The 19,877-nt window shown below is 34.8% G+C and overlaps 1 protein-coding gene and 1 long non-coding RNA gene across 2 annotated transcripts in view; one reads left to right on the top strand and one right to left on the bottom strand.

Annotated features, from left to right (window-relative positions):
* The window catches only part of LOC126760780 (synaptic vesicle glycoprotein 2B), a 36,580-nt gene extending 23,421 nt beyond the window's left edge, over positions 1-13,159 (bottom strand). The window contains exon 1 of the mRNA XM_050476676.1: positions 12,202-13,159. The gene's annotated coding sequence lies outside the window, so the exon portion shown is untranslated. The remainder of the gene's footprint in view (positions 1-12,201) is intronic.
* LOC126760781 (uncharacterized) lies at positions 741-4,237 on the top strand. Its single transcript, XR_007667251.1, has 2 exons — positions 741-851; positions 3,151-4,237. It is a non-coding gene; the product is annotated as an uncharacterized LOC126760781 (long non-coding RNA).
* Positions 13,160-19,877: the final 6,718 nt, after the last annotated feature.

Below are 19,877 nucleotides of genomic sequence, written 5' to 3' on the forward strand. Positions count from 1 at the left end.
ATTTCTTTTATTACAAAAGTTACCTTGCTGACAGTAAATAACAACAACAAACACCGAAACATTTATAAATATTTACGAGTGTGTAAACATAGTACATACTTGTAGGTATGTATGTACATTAAAGCGTGTTGATTTACAGCGAGTCAAAAAACGGAAAATCACGTAAGCGAGAAATGTCCTATGGATCATTCTGAAAAACTTTGTCTAAGTGACTACTGGTCTAAAAACGGTTTCGAGCCAGCGATTTTTAAGGCGAAGTTTTTTAGGGATCATAAACATTTGTTCGTCAGTTTTTGAGATATCCGAATGAAATGTCATGATTTGTCGGAAAGGCCCAGATCGGACCATTCTTTCACACACATATTTCATACAACCGATTATTTAGATTTTTTAAACTTCGACTTGTTTTTTTTGAGGTAGAAAACATCAGTGAAGTAATTTTGAAGAATAGTGCCGAGTTGACAGTTTCTAATTTGATAAAAATCCGGGTCTGTTTCGGTTGCTTAGACCCGACTGCAGTGGGAAACTTCGCCATACAAATCGCTGGCACGAAACCGATTTTAGACTCATATTCCCCTGGCAGAGTTGTTGAACCGTAGAACATTTCCTCATACGCGATTTTATAGAAAAAAAAAAAAAATAGTCCGCGATTAATGTACATTTAATATATACATATATGCATTATTATTATTGGCAACGAACGTTTTTTCTTTCTTTAATTGAAATGTACTTGAAATTTATGGGTTCACAAATAATGAAAAAAAGTTATATCTTGCGAGCAGATGAAATGTAATTGAAGTTCATTGACGGCGCGGATTTTTTGGTTAAACATAAGCAACGTTACGATTATAGTAAGAACATATAATATATATAAACACATATAGAAACCTATTATAGTAAAGAAATTATTAAATAATGACATACAAGTATCTATGTATATACTTCGGTTGATATATATGTATGTATGTAGTGTATAGTGGTTAGTTTATTTTATTTGTATATTACATTTGTTGTTTAGTCAATATTTTAACAACTCTTTTCATCCAAATTATAAATAATGATTTCATAATTTGCCAAATCAGCACAAATATGATTTTTTGCCGCTTTGTGACTTTGACGCAACGAGAGTTCAGAAATACGAATAAGCGGTAGTATTTAGATATCACGAGAAGTAAAACGTGTAGCAACGGTAGCTAAAGTACACATCATAAACCGATTTAAAACGTGAATGACGGCAAAAAATAATCAAAATATCAAGTAAGTGTAATATCTTAGCAGAAAACAGCGCAGATACATCATACAAAATAAAAAAGTACAAAGAAGTAAACGTTCTTACATACAAAGTGCAGTAAAAATAATAAAAAATTAAAAAAAAATTATTTTAGTAGCAAAATTTAAATAACTACGCAGCATATGGGATAAAGTTTAAAACCACCTATTTTTCCACAGCCGCTGCTGCCGCCAACGTTGACGTCTTTTGTCTTAAGTACAGCAATAATCATAAAGAAATTAACTAAACGACAGCAGCAGCGCACTCATTGGCATCAAGTCTTGATTAATGTAGTTTTTGCATTATTAAAAGTGACAATTTGCTTTTCTGTCTTCAGTTTGATAAACTTCCGAATAACAACGTACAGAGGTGGGCGAATTTGAGGACGCGTGTGTGAAAAAAACATTGTTTTATACAATATAATAAGTAAATATAAATAAAATATTATGCACAAGCACACAGACGCGCTTTTGTATGTATGTATGCACGCACAAACATTTACCGACGCAGATGGACCCGCGCTGACGTCATTCAGCCGCCAGTGTGTTTGAGATAAAGCCACTTTGACTAATTTTTATTGTTATCATTTGCTTGTGTTTTTCTTGCTGTGTGACTGTTAATATTGCACTTGCAGTCCCGTGAGTACGTTTCTGTTTCTACGTTTCCCTCGAGTATGCAGTTAATTCTGGGGTGGATATTTGTTTACATAAAATTATTTGTGAGCAAGAAGAAGCACAATTTCAATTTGTTAGCCTGAAAACGTGAATAACTTGCTAGCAGGCAATGCAAATGGGAGGTTAAGCTAATATGCTGCTATGCGGTGTTGGTGTTGATCACGTGCATAACCGAAGACGATCGTCTAAAGCTAATATGGTAGTCGAAAAAGTATTTTCGTATTTTGTCAATAGATGTCGTTGCAGTCGTATATCTCCAATCATATTGTGTCTTACCGTATAGTGTTGGAAATGTGAGATTTTAGGCTTAATTTAACCAAAACAAAATTAAATTCGGGAAAGTTGAAAAAAAGTTACAGCTGTTCAAAAATGACTGAAAATAATGAAGAAATTCGCTATATTTTGACATTTTTGTATTAAAAAAGGGAAGAATGCCACGCAAGCCACCAATGAAATTTGTAAAGTTTACGGAAACGATGTTGTATCAGTTCGTGTAGCACAACAAAGGTTCGCTCGCTTCGTTCTGGAAATTTCGATTTACACCGATGAAAGTTTTACACTGATGGAATAATGCGAATAGAGCTGAGGGTTTACTTATCGCTCCTGAGTAGCTCATGAGACTGGGTCTTGTTTAGTTAAAACCAAACTAAAAACGAATCTAACTCAAGAACTTGAAAACCAAAGCAGGAGTAATCTTCAAATCACCATCGGAGAATAACATATAAATATATACATAGTTCTATAAATATGTATGTTTTGTTCATTAAAATGTAATTATATGTACATAGATTTTTTAAGAAGACTCTCGTGTCACAAAGTTCCCAATTCATATCTTTCATTCACATGCTGGATGGACATTTATTTTTAGCGCATACATCATGCGCCGCTGTACGCCTTCTAGGAACGACGGGGTGATTGGTGGCACACGGAACGGGAATATGAGTAAAAAACAAATACATACATATGCATAAGCTGAAGAAAATAAATAAGAAACTCAATAGAGAGAGATGCTTCAATTTATTTGTTATGGCGAAATTCGCTAATTTGGATTTGTTAAATTTTTTGTTAATCATTTCATTTGACTTATGCTGTCGATCATTTATACATATTTGTACATACATATATGTACATATGTATGTTTATGACTCACGCTTGTTTATGCGCACATTTCAATTAATCAATTGATTAAAATTTCTTTATTTACAGTTGCAATTATGAGCAATTGAGTCATGGATGCGCGTTACCTCAGAAATTCGCTTTTTGAGAGTAATACTGTGGCGTGCTTTGTGGAAGAAACGCAGTGATATTAATCATTCCTAATTTTTGAGAAACAACAAGTTAATAGAAAGAACACAACTTTTGGTCGAAGAACTCAATAACCGACATTGAAAGTATTAAAAGCGCCATTTCTTGCTAGAATTCTGATACATACATATGTATGTATGTAGTTTTAAAATTGACGCATGAAATGCGAATTGCAAATGCTTATAAATTTCCTGTGATGTTAAACTAGAAAAGAGTGCTGACAAGCCCCAGACGGATTTACATGCAAAAAGCATGCGTGAACTGTTATAAAAAGACTCCATACAACAACTGTGATCGGTCAGTTTGTAAGGCAGCTATGTATATGCTATAGTGATACGATCAATCCGAACAATTTCTTCAGAGGACGACATCAATGGCACACCCAATAAACCATGCCAAATTGTTATTGTTATCGTGAAGATATCTCGTGAAATCGGAAATTTTTCCATACAAAGACTTGATTCCGATCGTACAGTTTGTATAGCAACTATATGCTAAAGTGGTCCGATATTTGCCATTCCGAGAAATGTATAGCTTCCTGGTGGGAAAAGGACGGAGCCAAAGTTTCAGATTGATATCTCAAAAAACGAGTGTTTAGTTCGCGTATATATAGACTGACCGACAGACTGACACAATTAAATCCAATTAGCTCTTATACATACATATGCACATATCTATTTGTTCTGGTTTGCAGCAAAAAAAATCCTTTTTCATCAGGACAAAGCATCGTGTCACAAAGCATTTTTACAAAGGCTAAATTCCATGAATGAAAGTTCGAATTGTTGGAACATCATTTGGCCCCTAGCGACTTCCATTTGTCTCCAGAACTCAAAAAAATTATGCGTGGCGTTTTTAATCAAATGAAGCGTGCAAACTTTCGGATTCTCACTTCAGGGATGGGATCCACAGATTGGAGGATCGTTGGAGCAAGTGTATTAATGTTAAGGGAGATTATACTGAGTAATAAAGTGTATTTTGAATCATAAAATTGTGTTTTTCTTATGAGACGACAAAACTTATTGAACAACCTGGTATTTACTTTATGGTATAGGGTTTCCGACGTTTCCTTTTGTGTGTTACAAACATGGTGACAAACTTAGTATTAACTTAAAATATCCTCTTTAGGGTTTAAATATATGTATAATGGATATTTAGAAATAGGTATTTTGATCAGAATCGAGATAGCGATGAGCCTAATTTGCAGTGTGTATAAATCGAAGGAAAAAAGCCAGAATTTCAATATTTTGGTGTGAGTTAAGTGTTAAGAATTTAGTGATTAAATATACTGCTCTTTTTTAAGATTTTCAAGATGGTTAGATATTGTTGAAATGTATTTTTGCAAAAGCACTAAAGGCACGGAAAAGTTTGAAAACCTCCAAAAAAAACAAGCCTTTTTTTCATTTTCCAAAATCACTAAAAACTAGCGTGTTTTTTATGCTTTCAACACAAAACTTATGAAAATATTATATATGTATATACACATACTTATAAATATATATAAGTATACATATATTCCTGCTGTTTTGGCGGCTGTTTGACGATTTAAAAATATACTCATGTGCGCACAGAGTTTAGAACAGAACATAACAAATTCTTTCGCAAAAAAAAAACATAAAAAGCAAACACAAAAAAGTATAAAATAAAACACAGTTTTGAGAAAAAAAAAAACAAAAAAAAATGGAAGCAAAACAAAATTGGAAATCGTACAATAAAAAACACAGACGCGGCATTAATATTCGGCGCGTCCCTGTCCACATGACCGCGTGTCGTCTGACTTACGATCAGCTGTACGACGAACGTGCTTAGGCCGGCGCACTACTTCTCACTCCAACGCACTCGTTATCCTACTCTTTTGTCTGGTGTTCGCTGGCACTTTTCCGAATTGCAACGACTGAGCACAGCCAAGTACAGGGAAATATGACGTTTTGGCACATTTGGCCTTGTCTATTGTCGGCAATGTTCAATGTGCCTTTAATGAGAGATCGAAGTGCTTGTATACACACTGTATGTATGAATGTACATATAACTTTGTAATTGCATTATTTTTTGCTTTCTTTCGTTTCTCCGTGTTTTCAGCGTTTATTTTTTTCGCCAAAAAAACCGAACGCAGTGTTGTGAGCGAAGGTACGCAAAATTTTTTGAGCAAAATATTCGTACATGGCAACAAAATAGATACATACACACATATATACATATATATATTATTGAAATCGGTACACAGTTTATACAAACGTTCTTTTTGGGAAAATTGGAAATCGGTTTTTATGAAAATAATGCCGCCCAAGTGGCTGTTATTGGAATCTGTACATACTCCTACATACCTACACAAATAAATTGCGAGTACATATGTTCGTGAGTCCAGTAAATTGTCGCCTGAAGTCACACAAGCGTCTGGGCGTTTTGGTCCAACAACTCTGTGTGCCTTAACTAAAAATAACTTTTAGCCGAGTGAACATAAAAAAAGCGAAAATAATATAAAATTGGTCGAAAAAAGAAGAAAACCTTGTTGACGTCAAAGAATAAGCGAGATATTAAATAAATGAACCCAAATAAAAAATGAGTAATTTGATTGTGGGCAGTTGAAGACGTGATGGGTCCAGCGGTAGAAGAGAGTACCAAATAAACACACTCACACAAGCGAATACTCTATATGTGTTGGCAATAAAATGGCTTTTAAAGTCTATAAATTCGAAGGAATTACTAAATGATATTAAAAAGTAATTAAAAATTATATTTAATTGAGGTATTGAAATGCGCACTGCTGTGTTTGATCTGTTTCGATAGCGCGCTCCTGGGCCAAGCGCAATGGGATGCATGATGAGCAGCAATGTTTATGGGAAACAGTAAGCAATTAAAAAACTAAATTGTATTCAAGAATTTTTTCAAAATGTACAAAGACACGCTGTTCCAGCGGAAATATAAAAAAATATATTTTTTCGAGTTGGAAATTAACGACTTTTCGAATTCAATTCAAAATGAGCAATTAATGTAGAAAGTAGTCAGTAGCACTGTAGAGAATTTAGGAACGTAAAATTGGACATCGGTAGGTTTTTCTCTTGTTACGCTTTCTTCTTCCAAATGGGGCACCTCTCATTAAGTCTGGAAAATTCTCTAATACAAAACGAGCATCAATGCCTAGCCACCGTATTTGAGAGATTTGGCTTCCAGTGGCTTTTTTCAGTTTTCGAAACTGAGAAATCCGCTTCGTGGAACGCGACATTAGTCCATTGCCCCAATATATATTAACTTCCGACCGTGGACCTCGGAAATGCTGGCAATATAAACTTGGAAAATTCCCATCAAGCAATGCTCAGTTCTTCTATTATTCAACTACTCTATTTTTTTTTATAAATAGTCGAATATACTGTGCACATACATATCAACACCATTATATTTGAATAAGTATTCTCTGTCTAGCAGTCAAAACTTTTTTTTGCATTCATATACTAGAAGTATATTTTTTGCAAAAGTCGGAAAACTTTAGTTCCAAAATTGTTTTTGCATACCACGCAAAGTCGCGCCATTGACCACTGACGACTGCGCATACATTTCGGGAGAAAGTTGTGACGCACAAGCCGCAAATAACACCGCGACCGCGAAGACTGGCAGTTTTTTTAGTGACTTGTATTTTTTTGCAAGCTTCTAGGTGCTAAAGGCGAAAATATTAAATAAATTTGCTACTTGTTTTTCTTTGTGCCGCCCCCTCTTCGTCACTGATCAAATAGACACTCGCCGGCAGAGATCATGCGCCCCTGCGCCGCCACTCAGGCAGACATAAATGGGTGAAAAATTTGTTTATATAATTTTCGAAAATGAATTATGGCCGTAATATACTAGGGGCAAATAGCTACAAACATTTTGAATATACATATGTATGTACATACATAGTATACATATACCCGCTTGGAGCTATGCATATTGGCTTGTCTGTTAAACGCCATGACATGAGAGCAAACAAGAGCAGCATAGCTAGAAAGAAAAGTCAGTTCAAAATTTTAGAAAAATTTCCTACACTTGCTAACGCTTGCTACAAATTGTGCACAATTCACAAGTTTGTGGGTTTGAAATTGCTGTGAAACTTTTGCTAACTTGTGCCCAAAACTAGCATGTTTTTGTTTACCTGTACGTATTATCAGATAATGAAGATTAAAGTACGGCCAGATTAAATATTTAAGCACATTAAAATTACTACGCCGCAAGTAATTAATAAATAAATAAATAAACAAGAGTTTTGCTGTTGTTGTTGTATGAAAAGTGGCAAAGTGCGTTCAAAAAGCAAGTACCTATGGCCTGGCAGCGACACTCAAGGTGCCTGTCTGCGCTCAAAAGTAGTTGGATGAATGTGTGTCTGTGTATTTGTTCTATTGCGTACGTGACATGCCTGAGCGCTGAGACAAGAACAAAACACATACAGCAGATAAGCAATAATTGCACTTGAAATTTTACAACAAAATGGCTGTCCAACGAAGTATGTACGTATGTGTAGGTACACGCACGGAAAACGGAAGTAAATGTGGTGAAGATTTTTAATACAGTGCACCCTGTGTTATGTTGGTATGCGCGGGCTTGTCTTTCAATCGATGTTTGTTTTTACAAAATGTTAGTGAATGTGGCGCGATTTTTTATTTTATTTTTTTTCCTTAATTTTTTATTGTTTTTTCTTAATGTCTTTCGAATTTGTAGAATTTATAAAATTTTTGTCGTATATAACCGAAGCAGTTCCTCAGTTTTTGAAGTATCGATATGAAACTTTGTACGCGTGCTCTACTTTACAAGAAATCGCTCATTTGTCGGAAACGTTGATATCGGTCCACTATAGCATATTGCTGCTGAACAAACTGATTGATCTAAATCAAGTACTTATATGGCAAACTTGTTTATTTCACAAGATATCTTTACGAAATTCGGCATGGATTACTGTCCAAGGCCGCGCTACAATCCCAACACATATTGTTCGAAACGGACTACAACAATAAGCTATATATTGTATACAAATTGATCAATCAAAAATAAGTCTTTATATGGAAGATGTTTTTATATGACAAGATATCTGCACAAAAATTGGCACGGATTATTGTCCAAAACAACGCTAACATATATCCGTCGAAATTGTACAGATCGGACCACTATAGCATATAGCTTCCATACAAATTGATCGTTCAAATCACGATATAGGACTTCTTATACTATGAGAGATGCAGCTGTGCACGGTCTTCTAGCTTCGGCAGCTGAAGTTAAAGTTTTTTCTTGCATTTTTTGCTTGATTCTGTAACGTGTAAATTAGCAACAAGCCAATTATCATTAGCATAGCAGTAGCAACCTTAGTTGGCATATTTATAGACACGAATATTTGTAAACAAACGCAACTAATTGATTTTTACTCGCGGCGAAAACAAATGTAAATGGGCAATAAAAATCGAAAGTAAACAATGCGAACGCTTAGCAAATTTAAGCGAAGAACTAGCTCAAGAGCTGTGATAAAATTGCACGCGCGAAAATAGCAAAAAGTGTAAAAATTGTTGTGGTGATACAAAAGTAAATAAAACCCATATAATAGAGAAAATAAAGCAACTCTGTGAACTCATATGTGTGTGTGTATATTTTCGCGAATTACCGCACTTGCTCGGTGTTCGCGGTAAATTGGTCAGCGGCACTTCGATTGCCAGTTGACCGGCGTTCGAGTCTATGTTGGAGGCTATGATTCTTAGGTTTCTGATTGTTGCTGCGCGTACAGTGGCGTTTAAGACTGTTTGGATACGTTTAAATTAATTTCAATTGATACACTTCGTAAGACAGCAGAAACAATATAAATATATGAAACAAAAACGACAACAACAGCAACAACGCAGCGGTCACGGTTTTATTGATAGGCACATAGGCGCCTCAGCGAACCGCTTCGAACTCGTTTCAGCCGATTCGCGACCAGTTTAATCCCAGACAATGATTTTCCATTTAAATATTTATAGCATACTCGCAAATATAGCGAGATTTACGTCGCGGTAACTCCTTATTATTGTTATTTGGAATACAGCGAATTCGGTGTGAAAATGTGCAAGAATAGCCTACGCACAGCCGTAGCTATTTCATCATGGTCTTATGTATAAATACAAGTGTACATGAGCGTCATCAACAACACCTGCTACACCAATTCAGTCAACGACGTCATCAACAATTTTATTACCACACAAATTTGAATTCTCTCTATTCGTCACTTTTCAATTTGTTGCAACAACAGTCAAAACGGCACTTTAGAGCACTTGCTAGGAATGTTTGTATGTATAAACGTAGGACAAAGATCATTTGCCGTTATTTTGATTGAGCTTTGATCACCGCAAGCACATACATACGTAAACTATACTATATAAATAGGTATCTATCTATCTTCTTATATACATATAATTGATACTTATATATTATTTTTTCTCCAAATTGCACTTTGTTTCTTCACTTTTTGGTACATACCCTGATTTCTGGCTGCTCTCCGGCGTTTGCTGATGCAGTAGCGCCCAGCAAATAACCCTATATATTGTGGCGTATTGGCTTATATTGTGGAAACGATTTTTTCGGTACCATTTCTTTGTGGAACTGTACGAAAACTCGCAAAAAAACACACGCACGCACTGCGAACTACACGAATTTCGTATTGGAAACGTTCCACATTCGATAAACTCACGTAATGTACGCATGTGTATGTATATACATATGTGTGCATGTGCTGTTTTGTTTTGTTGGCATTTCATTCTACATTCTACGTATAATATGGAAAATTGTACGATACCATTGTTCCACAAAATATTTTGGCAATTTTGAATGTGTTCCAAAACTGTGAACGAATACTGTACACGTGTAATTCATTTTATATGGCAACAATGTAGATCTTGGCGTAAACGATTAATGAAATACATATTTGATTGTATTGTGAACTGGTTGAGAAAGGCCAAAAATATTCGAAAGAATACTACAAAAGGAGGGGTTCTTGCTTCCATAGACTTGATAAATGATAAGCTAGGCCGGTTTGAGCGTATGAAAAATGTTAAATGTTTCCTCGAAACTACCTTTTCAATTGCTTTGAAATTTGAGAAAAATCTGGAAAATAGAGAGTTGTATATTTCTATCGCGAGCGCCTAGGAGTTTCGAAAATTTAAATTTTAAGTATATTTAAAAATTTCAAAAAAAAAAGGGAATAAAATTTGTTTCAAGTCGACGCCATATTTTGAATTTTTTTCTTTGGCAAAGGTCAATCCGATAGCGAAATCTTTACCAATGAAGATTTTTTTCAGTTTTTTCTTTTAGATCACTACAAGCGTTGGAATCATGTTAAGCAGGAAGTGCCGTTTTTTAAAACTCTCACCCCACGGCATGTAATTCGACGATTTTTCGATTTTGTTTTGTTTTTTCTTTTTGTATATTCCTTAAATGTCAATAAAAATCATATAAAAAATGTTTAGTAACAATGGTCTTCATTATTTTATCTTAGCCTAAAATGTAGGCGTTTAGACCAGAATAGCCGCATGAAAGCAGCTTGTCAGTATCAGAATAAGGAGAATGACATTGCTTAAAAGAAACAATTGTCGTTACAAAAACCCCCAACCCGCAATCTAATCACCGCAAGACACGCGCTTCGTTTGGTGGCGGAAGGAACAAATTTTAGGAAAAAAACTTTCACAAAAACACATCTAGGGCATTAAGAAAGCTTTATAGAGAGCAAAATGCGCTTTTTGGCTTATGACGTAATAAAATTTTCTCATTTTAAATAATTTTCTATACATTTTATTTTACAAAATTTAGGCACACAGGCAAAGTCACATGTGCAGGCCGTTCGACGGATGGACGTGTATCACTTAGTTTGTTTATCATTTTCGCGAGTATAAACACGCACACATACAGACAGCAGCAGAAACATAGAAAAAATAAAAGAATATATTTATATGCACATACTTGTATGTATGTATGTTTATTTGATAATTTATTATATTTGATTAAAAACTAAATAAACGTCACACACTCACACATGCAAACGCACATATTAATAATACATGCCTGTTAAGCACATACATAAGTACAAGTGTACATATAGTACATACATACATGCAGCTAATGAGACGCGCTACAACGTAGTTGTAGTTAGAAATGAAATTTAATGTAATTTATTTATCGTCGACAGAAGAAAAATATTTACATTTCAGCGTTCACTTCAGCGAAATGTGATAAAGCAAAGCTGTGCGAGAGCGCGAGAGCAACAGGTTGTTGACGCACCGCTGGCGGTTGACGGCTGACGGCTGACAGTTGAGCGACTGCTGCTCAGGCAAAGTACAACGCGCCAGCGTGTCGGTGTAACATGGCGTATGAGTAACAAAAGCGCTTTACGAAAGCCAAAGTGGTGAGTTTTCATATTCTACACATACATACGTACGTATTTTCCTTGTTTTTTCTCCGCCTTCCTTATTTACATACATAAGTACAAATGTATGTACATATATGAGAAATGATTTGGAAAGCAAAGTGTGGAAGTGTGGCAACGTAAATATGCTTGCTGGCTTGTAAGGCCGATTGCACGTGTGTAGGTATGGTAAGCATTCATTCTATGTATTTGTATGTATGTGCGTGCTTGTCAGTCAAACTGTCTGCGTTGGCAACATTGGCATATCCTTCACTTTCAAGCAATATCTACAAAAGTGGCGCCAGATAAAAAGTGACTCAGTACACATACGAATACTAGCGATTATACGCTAGCTATGTAAATAAAACAAACAAATTTAGATTGCATTAAAACGGCTTGCATGAAGCAAAAAGACATTATTTTATAAAAACTGAAATATTTTCGGTTTTTGTTTTTTTATTTTCTTGTCATAAAAATATTTGTGTTTCAGCATGTATGAATGTATTTTTGTGCCACATTAGGGCCACCCTCCCTTCGTCGCACTGCCAGCGCATTCGCTTTTGTTCACCTACCTTTTGGATAGTTCAGTTTGACAATCCACAGCGTGTAGTCGCCGCTAGCGAGCAGGTAGCAATAGCGTCGCTTTTGTTGTGCTTGTCGTACGCGAGTCGCGTTTATGCAGCCGTTGACGGTGTCGTCGTCGTTGGCGTTGTGGTTGCTATGTGCTGCGTTAACTTGCAGTCGGCAGTTATGCGTCTCATAAATGCCACTGTCCAGTGTTTCCATTCAAAAGAGTATATCGACAGCGTCGTCGCTCGTCAATTGCCGACGTTTCGCGTCCGTTTGTTGTTGCTTATGCTGATGATGTGGCGTGGTTACGGAAAACTTGACTTGGCGACAGCAGCGACGTGTCTCCAACTGATCGCGTATTTGCTTATGTTGTGTAAACTTGCGTGAAGCAACAATAACAATAAAAGAGATAACTAGCTGTCGCTTACGTGCGTAATAGCTGAAGTCCAAACGAATGCATGCGCGCTGGACCGAACGACGTCAAAGCGTTTTATGCTGCTGATTGAGTTCGCGTTCTTTTCTTTAGCAATTTAAGTCTGTTGATTGTAATCTCAACAAAAAAATTGTGCTCCTCTTTTACTTTTATTGTGTTGCATTAACTATTGTATTTGCTTGATTGTGACATTTATTGTTTGTGTGATTTTATTATGTGTTGCTTCGTTGTCGTTGTCTATTTTGTGGCTTCTAACTTATCTGTTTTTGGCGTACTTCCGTTAAGTTGGAAATTAATCAAGCGAATTCATATACATTTATGTATGTATGTATGTATTTGCTGCAATCAGGGACATATCCATGTAAGTCGACGGATTTATTACGTAATGTAGCTTAGATGAAATATGTTTTGTTGCTTGCATATAATTTTTAGTTTTCTTAAAACTTTTTATTTGAATTTCATATTATGACATTTTTTTAAATTTTTTTCTTGGTAGTTTTTTATTTAATTTTCTTTCAATGTTGTAAAAAATGTTAAAATTTATTTTATCGTTCCGTAAATTTAGTTAGTATATTTAAATACTTTCTACATTAGTTATAATTTTTTTATTTTACTATTTTACGAATATTTACAAATTTTTAATTTCTTTATTATATTTTTCAGTTTTGTCTTATTTTTTTTTAATTTTTTTTAGTTCTTAATAAATTACTGCCTTTAAATGATTAATTTTGCACTTTCAAATTAATTTTTGCACTTTTGGGGAAAATTAACTTTTGTATGTATTAAAGAATTTCAGCACTTTTTTCTTGAAAACTGTTTTGAAGTATAAATTTTAAACACTTTTTCAAACGCAGGAAACAGTTATATTATAACACAGTTGGAATGTTTCGATATTAATTTTACTGTATATTTCTGTTTAGCAGAGATTTGATGAGTAGTAATAATAATATTATTAAATATTAGTTATATTTTTTTATTTAATAGAGAAAACATTATGTTTTCTGTATTTACAAATGTATTTATTTAATTTTTATATTCAATATACACCCTTGTAAACACATTTAATTCATTTGATTCAATGAAATCTCTGTCTTCAGTTTTCGCGTGTTATTTTATTCAAAAAATATTTTTTAGTTTTTGTTTAAATAAATGTTTTATATAAAAAAATAATACTCCTACAACAGAGTATAATAGTCTTGTTCACCTCGGCATTGTATGTATCATCGAAAACTAATCGAGAGAGATATAGGGTTATATATAAATGTACATACATATAAATGATCAGAATGACGAGAAAGGTTGAAATCCGGTTGACTGTCGGTCCGTCCTTCCGTCTATCCGCGTTTTTTGGCAATAAAGTACAAGTTCGTAGATGGGCGTAATTGCCACACCCACAAAACGCAATTAACCGAAAACGTATAAAGGACCATAACTGAGCAATAAATCTTTATATATAAAAATTACGTGTCAAGTTGTATGTCCGCGATGGACTCCTAAACTACTGAACCGATTTTAGTAAAATTTAGCACACTGTGTACAGTTCGAACCAACTTAGAAGATGGGATAGTAAAATCTATTCGTAAATAAAGAATACAGTGAAAGCTCTATTACATGGACGCCTTATTAAGTTAACAACTCTATTAACTGGGCAGAAAGGCTGGTAACCAGACATTGAGAAAGCACCCTTAAGTTCTTTATTTTTTCCAAGGAAATTTATTTGTATGAACATATTGAAAATTAAACCTCAAATTCAGAAAATGTATTTAAATTGCAAAAAAAGACTGGAGAAGCGTAATACGCCAACATTAAAACGCTAAGGGTAACTAGAGTTAAATGTGCTAGACAAGTATAACTACTGTTGGCTCCAAAGACAAACAAAGTGGTAATTGATGGTGGTCTATATTTGCATATTGATCCATATAATGTATAAATATATTGTTTAGTTAAAACATTTTGAATGTTAGGTAATTGAGGTTAGATATTTCTTATATTCTTTTGCTCAGAAGCGTAGCACTTAAAAACCGAGTTCAAGGACTTTTTACTAACACGTACTCTAATGAAAAGTCTCATATATGTATTTTATGACCATTGTGCGATTTGCCGCGCTGGAAATTTCATTTATAAATACAAATGAATGTACTTATAAAAGCAATACTAAAAATATATTCACACATACATATACATATGTGTATAGTTCAATTTGCACATTGAACCCGTCACATTTAAGTATGTGGCACAGTCCAATTTCGTACTTCGCAGCCGCCGAAGCTCAGCGTGAACGAGTTTCAATTAAGAAGTCAGGCGATTTCAGAAGTAACGCGAAGATACGTAAAAGTGTACATACATACATACATACATGTGGATGTGGCTGTATTCGTAAACATACATGTACATATTTTTCAATATAAAAGATTTAAACCAAAAAATTTTAGCGAGGCACGGAAAGCATTCAAGGAAATTTGACATTTAATTGTTTATGGCTTTTTCTATAATTTAAAATTCATTATTTTACAAAAACAAAAAAACGACACGTGTTCAATGAATTTCAGTTTAGCTAAACTTAGCTTCTGCACGTTTTTTAGTTATGAGCTTTCTCGTGTTATTTCGTCATTTTCTTTTATTTGTTTTCGTCTTTATTTATTTATATTTATAGCAAATTTTTAGCGTTAATTTCACTTAATTGTTAATCGTTTTTATATTGTTTGTTTACTGTTTATGGTCACAAACTTTTCGCATATACTGTCGGTATTTTGTAAATAGTTATTTTGCTTGCGAAATTGCTTGAGTTATGTTTGTTTTTACAACATTTTGTTTTTACAACATTTTTACCGATTTTTTGTGAAGAAATGAGATACCCATCTTGTTACTCCCCAAAATAACCACAACATTCTGCGAAGTAAACAAGACACCGTTTCGACGAGTGCTCTTTCCGCGATATATGACACACCAGCGGCTTGGCAGCGCCGTCAAAGCCACAAAGTCGTTGGCGAGTGAGGCGACAAACCGGAAAAATTCAGTTTCATTAACGCTGTGTGATGTTTTGGTGGCTTAGTCCACAATAGTTATGTAGTAAAAACAATAAACAAAGGTGGTGCCTCCTTTATGTTTTCATCAATTTCATTAATTATGAATGAGTTGGCGGTTGATGGGGCATAAGCCAAAGATTAATAAAGCCACAACAAATTCTCAAAAAGCAAAACAAAACAAACTAAATTCTGAAAAGATAGCGGCGATACAAAAAACGCTTTGCATTCACGTATTTCCTATTGAGGTTATGTAATACATACAAACTGCATTGATATTAGTGAGGGTACAAGGTGACAAATGAAACAAAGGAGAGGCATAGAGATGGGTGAATATGGATATTAATTGACTCCGCTGAACCGATGTATTCTAAGACATAAGATACAGAAGTAACTAATAACTAAAAGTGGTCAATGGATGCAGACTGATATATTGGGTTGTTCACTAAGTAATTTCGTTTGATGGCAACAGCTGATCTTATTGAATTTTTTGGCAACCAACTTCACACTTATCTGCTTAACCGTTGTATATAGCTGTTATAATAAGGCTTACTTGTACAAAAGTTTTATTAAATTTTTTGGAATACTTTTAAACAAAAAAAAAATTATGATGCCTGTTTTCAGGGATTTTAATGGGATAGTCTATTTTGAAGTTTTTCCTGACAATAACACGATTAATTCTGAAGTGTATTTTGTTCAGCCTGACAAATTGAATGATCCACACGTACAGAAATATTAGAGTTGATTAATAGAAACACACTGCACACTAGGATAATGCGAGACTTCATACAAGTTTGAAGTTCTTGACGTCAAAAACCACTTCGCCTAGTTTTTTATCTATAAGGATCACCAATTTTATGAGCGTGGAATCAATCTTTTGCCAGAAAGATGACAAAAGGAAATGGAAAATATATAATTTCATAAAAAGTTTTACACAATAAAATGATCGTTTGTAAATTTCACTAAAAAAAACGATAAAGAGATCGATGCGATAGGTGCCTTTGGACATGGTTTCACAAATTAAAAAAAAATATACATATATACAATGAAGGTATAACGCCTGTGTCCAAATATTGGACGACCGCTTTAATGAGTCTTCGTTCTGTATATTCTCAAAGCCCATTTCATTCGTTTATTGAAAACTTTCCATTCAGATACTAAAACACGCCATTTCTCTTCAATTAATCTAAACGCGGCAGATTAGAACACTTTATTAATTACCGTCTGAATTGTTTGCCATTTTGTTTTTGTTTAATCAATTAGATAAGCGGCAAGTTCAAACTGGTATGCTTTCGTGACGGGAAAACTCTGTCAGGTAATTCAAATTTTTATTTGAACTAAATTTCACAAGTTCTAAGTAAATGTGCACACATACATATGTATGTATGATTGTGCGAAAATAACTGTGTATTACACAATCAACAATGAATGGAGAATAATAACTAAGATGAAAGTACTGTTAGCTGAAAAAGCGAAATCACATATTATACGAGGGTTTTGTGATAATTCGTTAAACTTTCGTATTTTCTATATCGTAACTATAAACAGCGAATCTAGGAAGCGCTGGTCTTTGAGTAATATTAAAAAAAGCTTGGAGATTGAGAGTTATCAAGCTGTTTAAGACTATAACCGATCTATGGAAACGTATTGCGCATGCGAAATCCCAATTCGCCGAGAGATAGTCTCCATTTCATGCGATAAGAATATCACATCTCCTTTAACGCTGGGCTTACCAAAGGGATTGGAATGGATTTTTGCGCTCTTTCCAAGATGTGGAAGAAGCAGCAATTCAGCAGAACACCAACAATAAGCAAAGAGGACTACGGTTTTTGTGGAATATAAAAGATAATCAGTGCAGAAGATCAGGATTCATATTCAAATATCGCATCCAAAGGGATATATCCGAAAACGACGACACAAAAAATGTTATGCTAATGAATTAGCGAAACTTTTTAGCATTGTTAGATAATTAAGGCCGAAAATGGCAAAAGTTTGCAGTATACGTGCGTATTGGGAGTTTATAAGATTAGTAAGATCACAAAACATAAAGCAAAGGTAAAGCTATAATAAGGTTCTATACGACGCATATTCCTCATTTATGACTCCTCTTTTAGTTTCCCTTGATTCATGCATTCAAAAATTATTTTTCGGATTTTTTTTGATCGAACAGTATAGAGGAATTGGAAATTCATTTCAAATGTATGATAAACCGTATATTTCAGGTCAGAAATTGAGTTAGCAGTTCTCTACAACTTTTTTAGCAAGATATAAAGAGTATAAGAAGCTTCCATTACAGTCAAGTCTGCGTAACCGGAACGAACCCGGAATTTTATTCGGACAAGGACTATAAAATAGGCATCATTCCTCGAAATTACTGCAGAAGTAGGTTCTGCCGCTACCAAAACAACAATAAACGAATTCGAATCGAATACCACCGAATCACTTAATATTTTTATATGTGTTTTTTTCAGGGATTCAACTCCAAATAAGTTCTATAAGATTCATTCTTGGCACATATTCACTCAGTGAATATGAATAAGAGAACGCAATTTATTTTAAGACGTTATTACGTCTGCGGATTATTCTGTTGATGCGAGCTTATGCAATTGAAGTTTCTTATATCCGAATTCACAAACGCCTCATCATTTAATCAATTATTAAATTTTCATTTGCACTTTTTCCATTTGCAGGCATTTAATAAATTTTAAACTAAGAGAAATTGTTGTTTTGATTAATTAATTAAAGCGCGCAAAAGAAAAAATTGTCGTCATTTAATAAATAAAATAAACGCCGCAAACCGTGAAGAAAAAGAAAAAAACATATAAAACTGAAAAAGTCGCGATTAAACGCACGCGCTTAGTGTCGTTGATGGAGAATGGCACTATAGTTGTTGTAAGCCTTGCTGTTGGTTTTTTCTTTCGTTTTTTATGCTTTTAATTCGTTTTAATATAATTCAATTCCAATCGCTTTTGCAATTGTGGGAATTTCACCAGCGCCGCTGTGCCGATTTTCCGAGTTTGAGTACCGTGAGCACTTACATATTTGAAAGGCTGATTATAATTCGGAATTGTTTTTTAGCTGTTCTCAGCCGTTAGTTTTCTCACTTAAACTTAAGCGCGCTACGTACGCTTGAAAACCTGATGAAAATGCATCGAAGCCGTTAATAGCTTTTCACTTCATTCAATTCAATTCAACGATACGTGTTCGCACCACTTGGCATTCACTAGAGAAATATTGAAAAACTTAATTGTGGATTTAGAGAACTCAGCTTGGAGCAAATATTTTTTATCCGTTTGAATTTTCGTTCTCGTCGGTGGAGCGTTATGTGTCGCGGTTAATGCTAAACTGTTTAGCTGATTTACAAGTAAATCCGACAGTCGTCGCTCCAAAAACACAGACACAAACGCCGCCAATTCAATTTGGTGTATGCAACCCCTTGGTCCCGAATGCCCCGTCCTCGACCGACCTACCAACCAAACAACTAACCAACCAACGGTCCGACTGAATAAACAAACGGTGTTTGGCGGTGCCGGACGAATGCACATTACAGTCGTCTATGTGCGCACTACAATTACGAATACAATAACTACTTTCTGTGTCTGTTTGTATGGATGTAAGTATGCGTGTTTGCATAGTTGATTTGTGTAGCGCCTCGGTGCCAGAGCTCGGCTTCAATGCGCTAAATCTGATTATAATGCGATCGTGTAAATTAAATCTGCTCATCAGGCATTGTCAGCGGGCTTGATCCGTTGATCTGTTGATGTCGTTATCGTTTGTGTCGGCGACTTCGTTGAGTGGCATACGAAAGACATGGACAATTGAAAGCTTGAGCGTAAGCGAACTCAGCCACAGTTGATGGTAAGTTTTCAAATTCGTGAAAAATAGTAAATTTCCATAGTGTAAAGTCTCATCTCTCTTATTGGCACATGCTATACCATATGCCACAGTTTAGCACAGTCGATGACAATTGATAATCCCGTCCCCGACAATGTCGTTTCTACGAAAGTCGGTTTTAGGTAAGGAACAAAACCAAATTTTTATTGTCCAAGGACTATCAACTCGGCAGCATTCTACCAAATTAGTTCAGTGATGCATTCTGCCGTTATAACAATAACACAATCCATGATATACAATCTACAGAATTTGTTGAGAAATTGAGCATTTAGTTGCCAGATTTCAAAACATATAAGCGTAAGGCTGGATACAAGAGCGACTCAACAGA

The sequence above is a fragment of the Bactrocera neohumeralis genome, chromosome 5 (assembly GCF_024586455.1).
Source record: "Bactrocera neohumeralis isolate Rockhampton chromosome 5, APGP_CSIRO_Bneo_wtdbg2-racon-allhic-juicebox.fasta_v2, whole genome shotgun sequence".
Classification (NCBI taxonomy): domain Eukaryota; kingdom Metazoa; phylum Arthropoda; class Insecta; order Diptera; family Tephritidae; genus Bactrocera; species Bactrocera neohumeralis.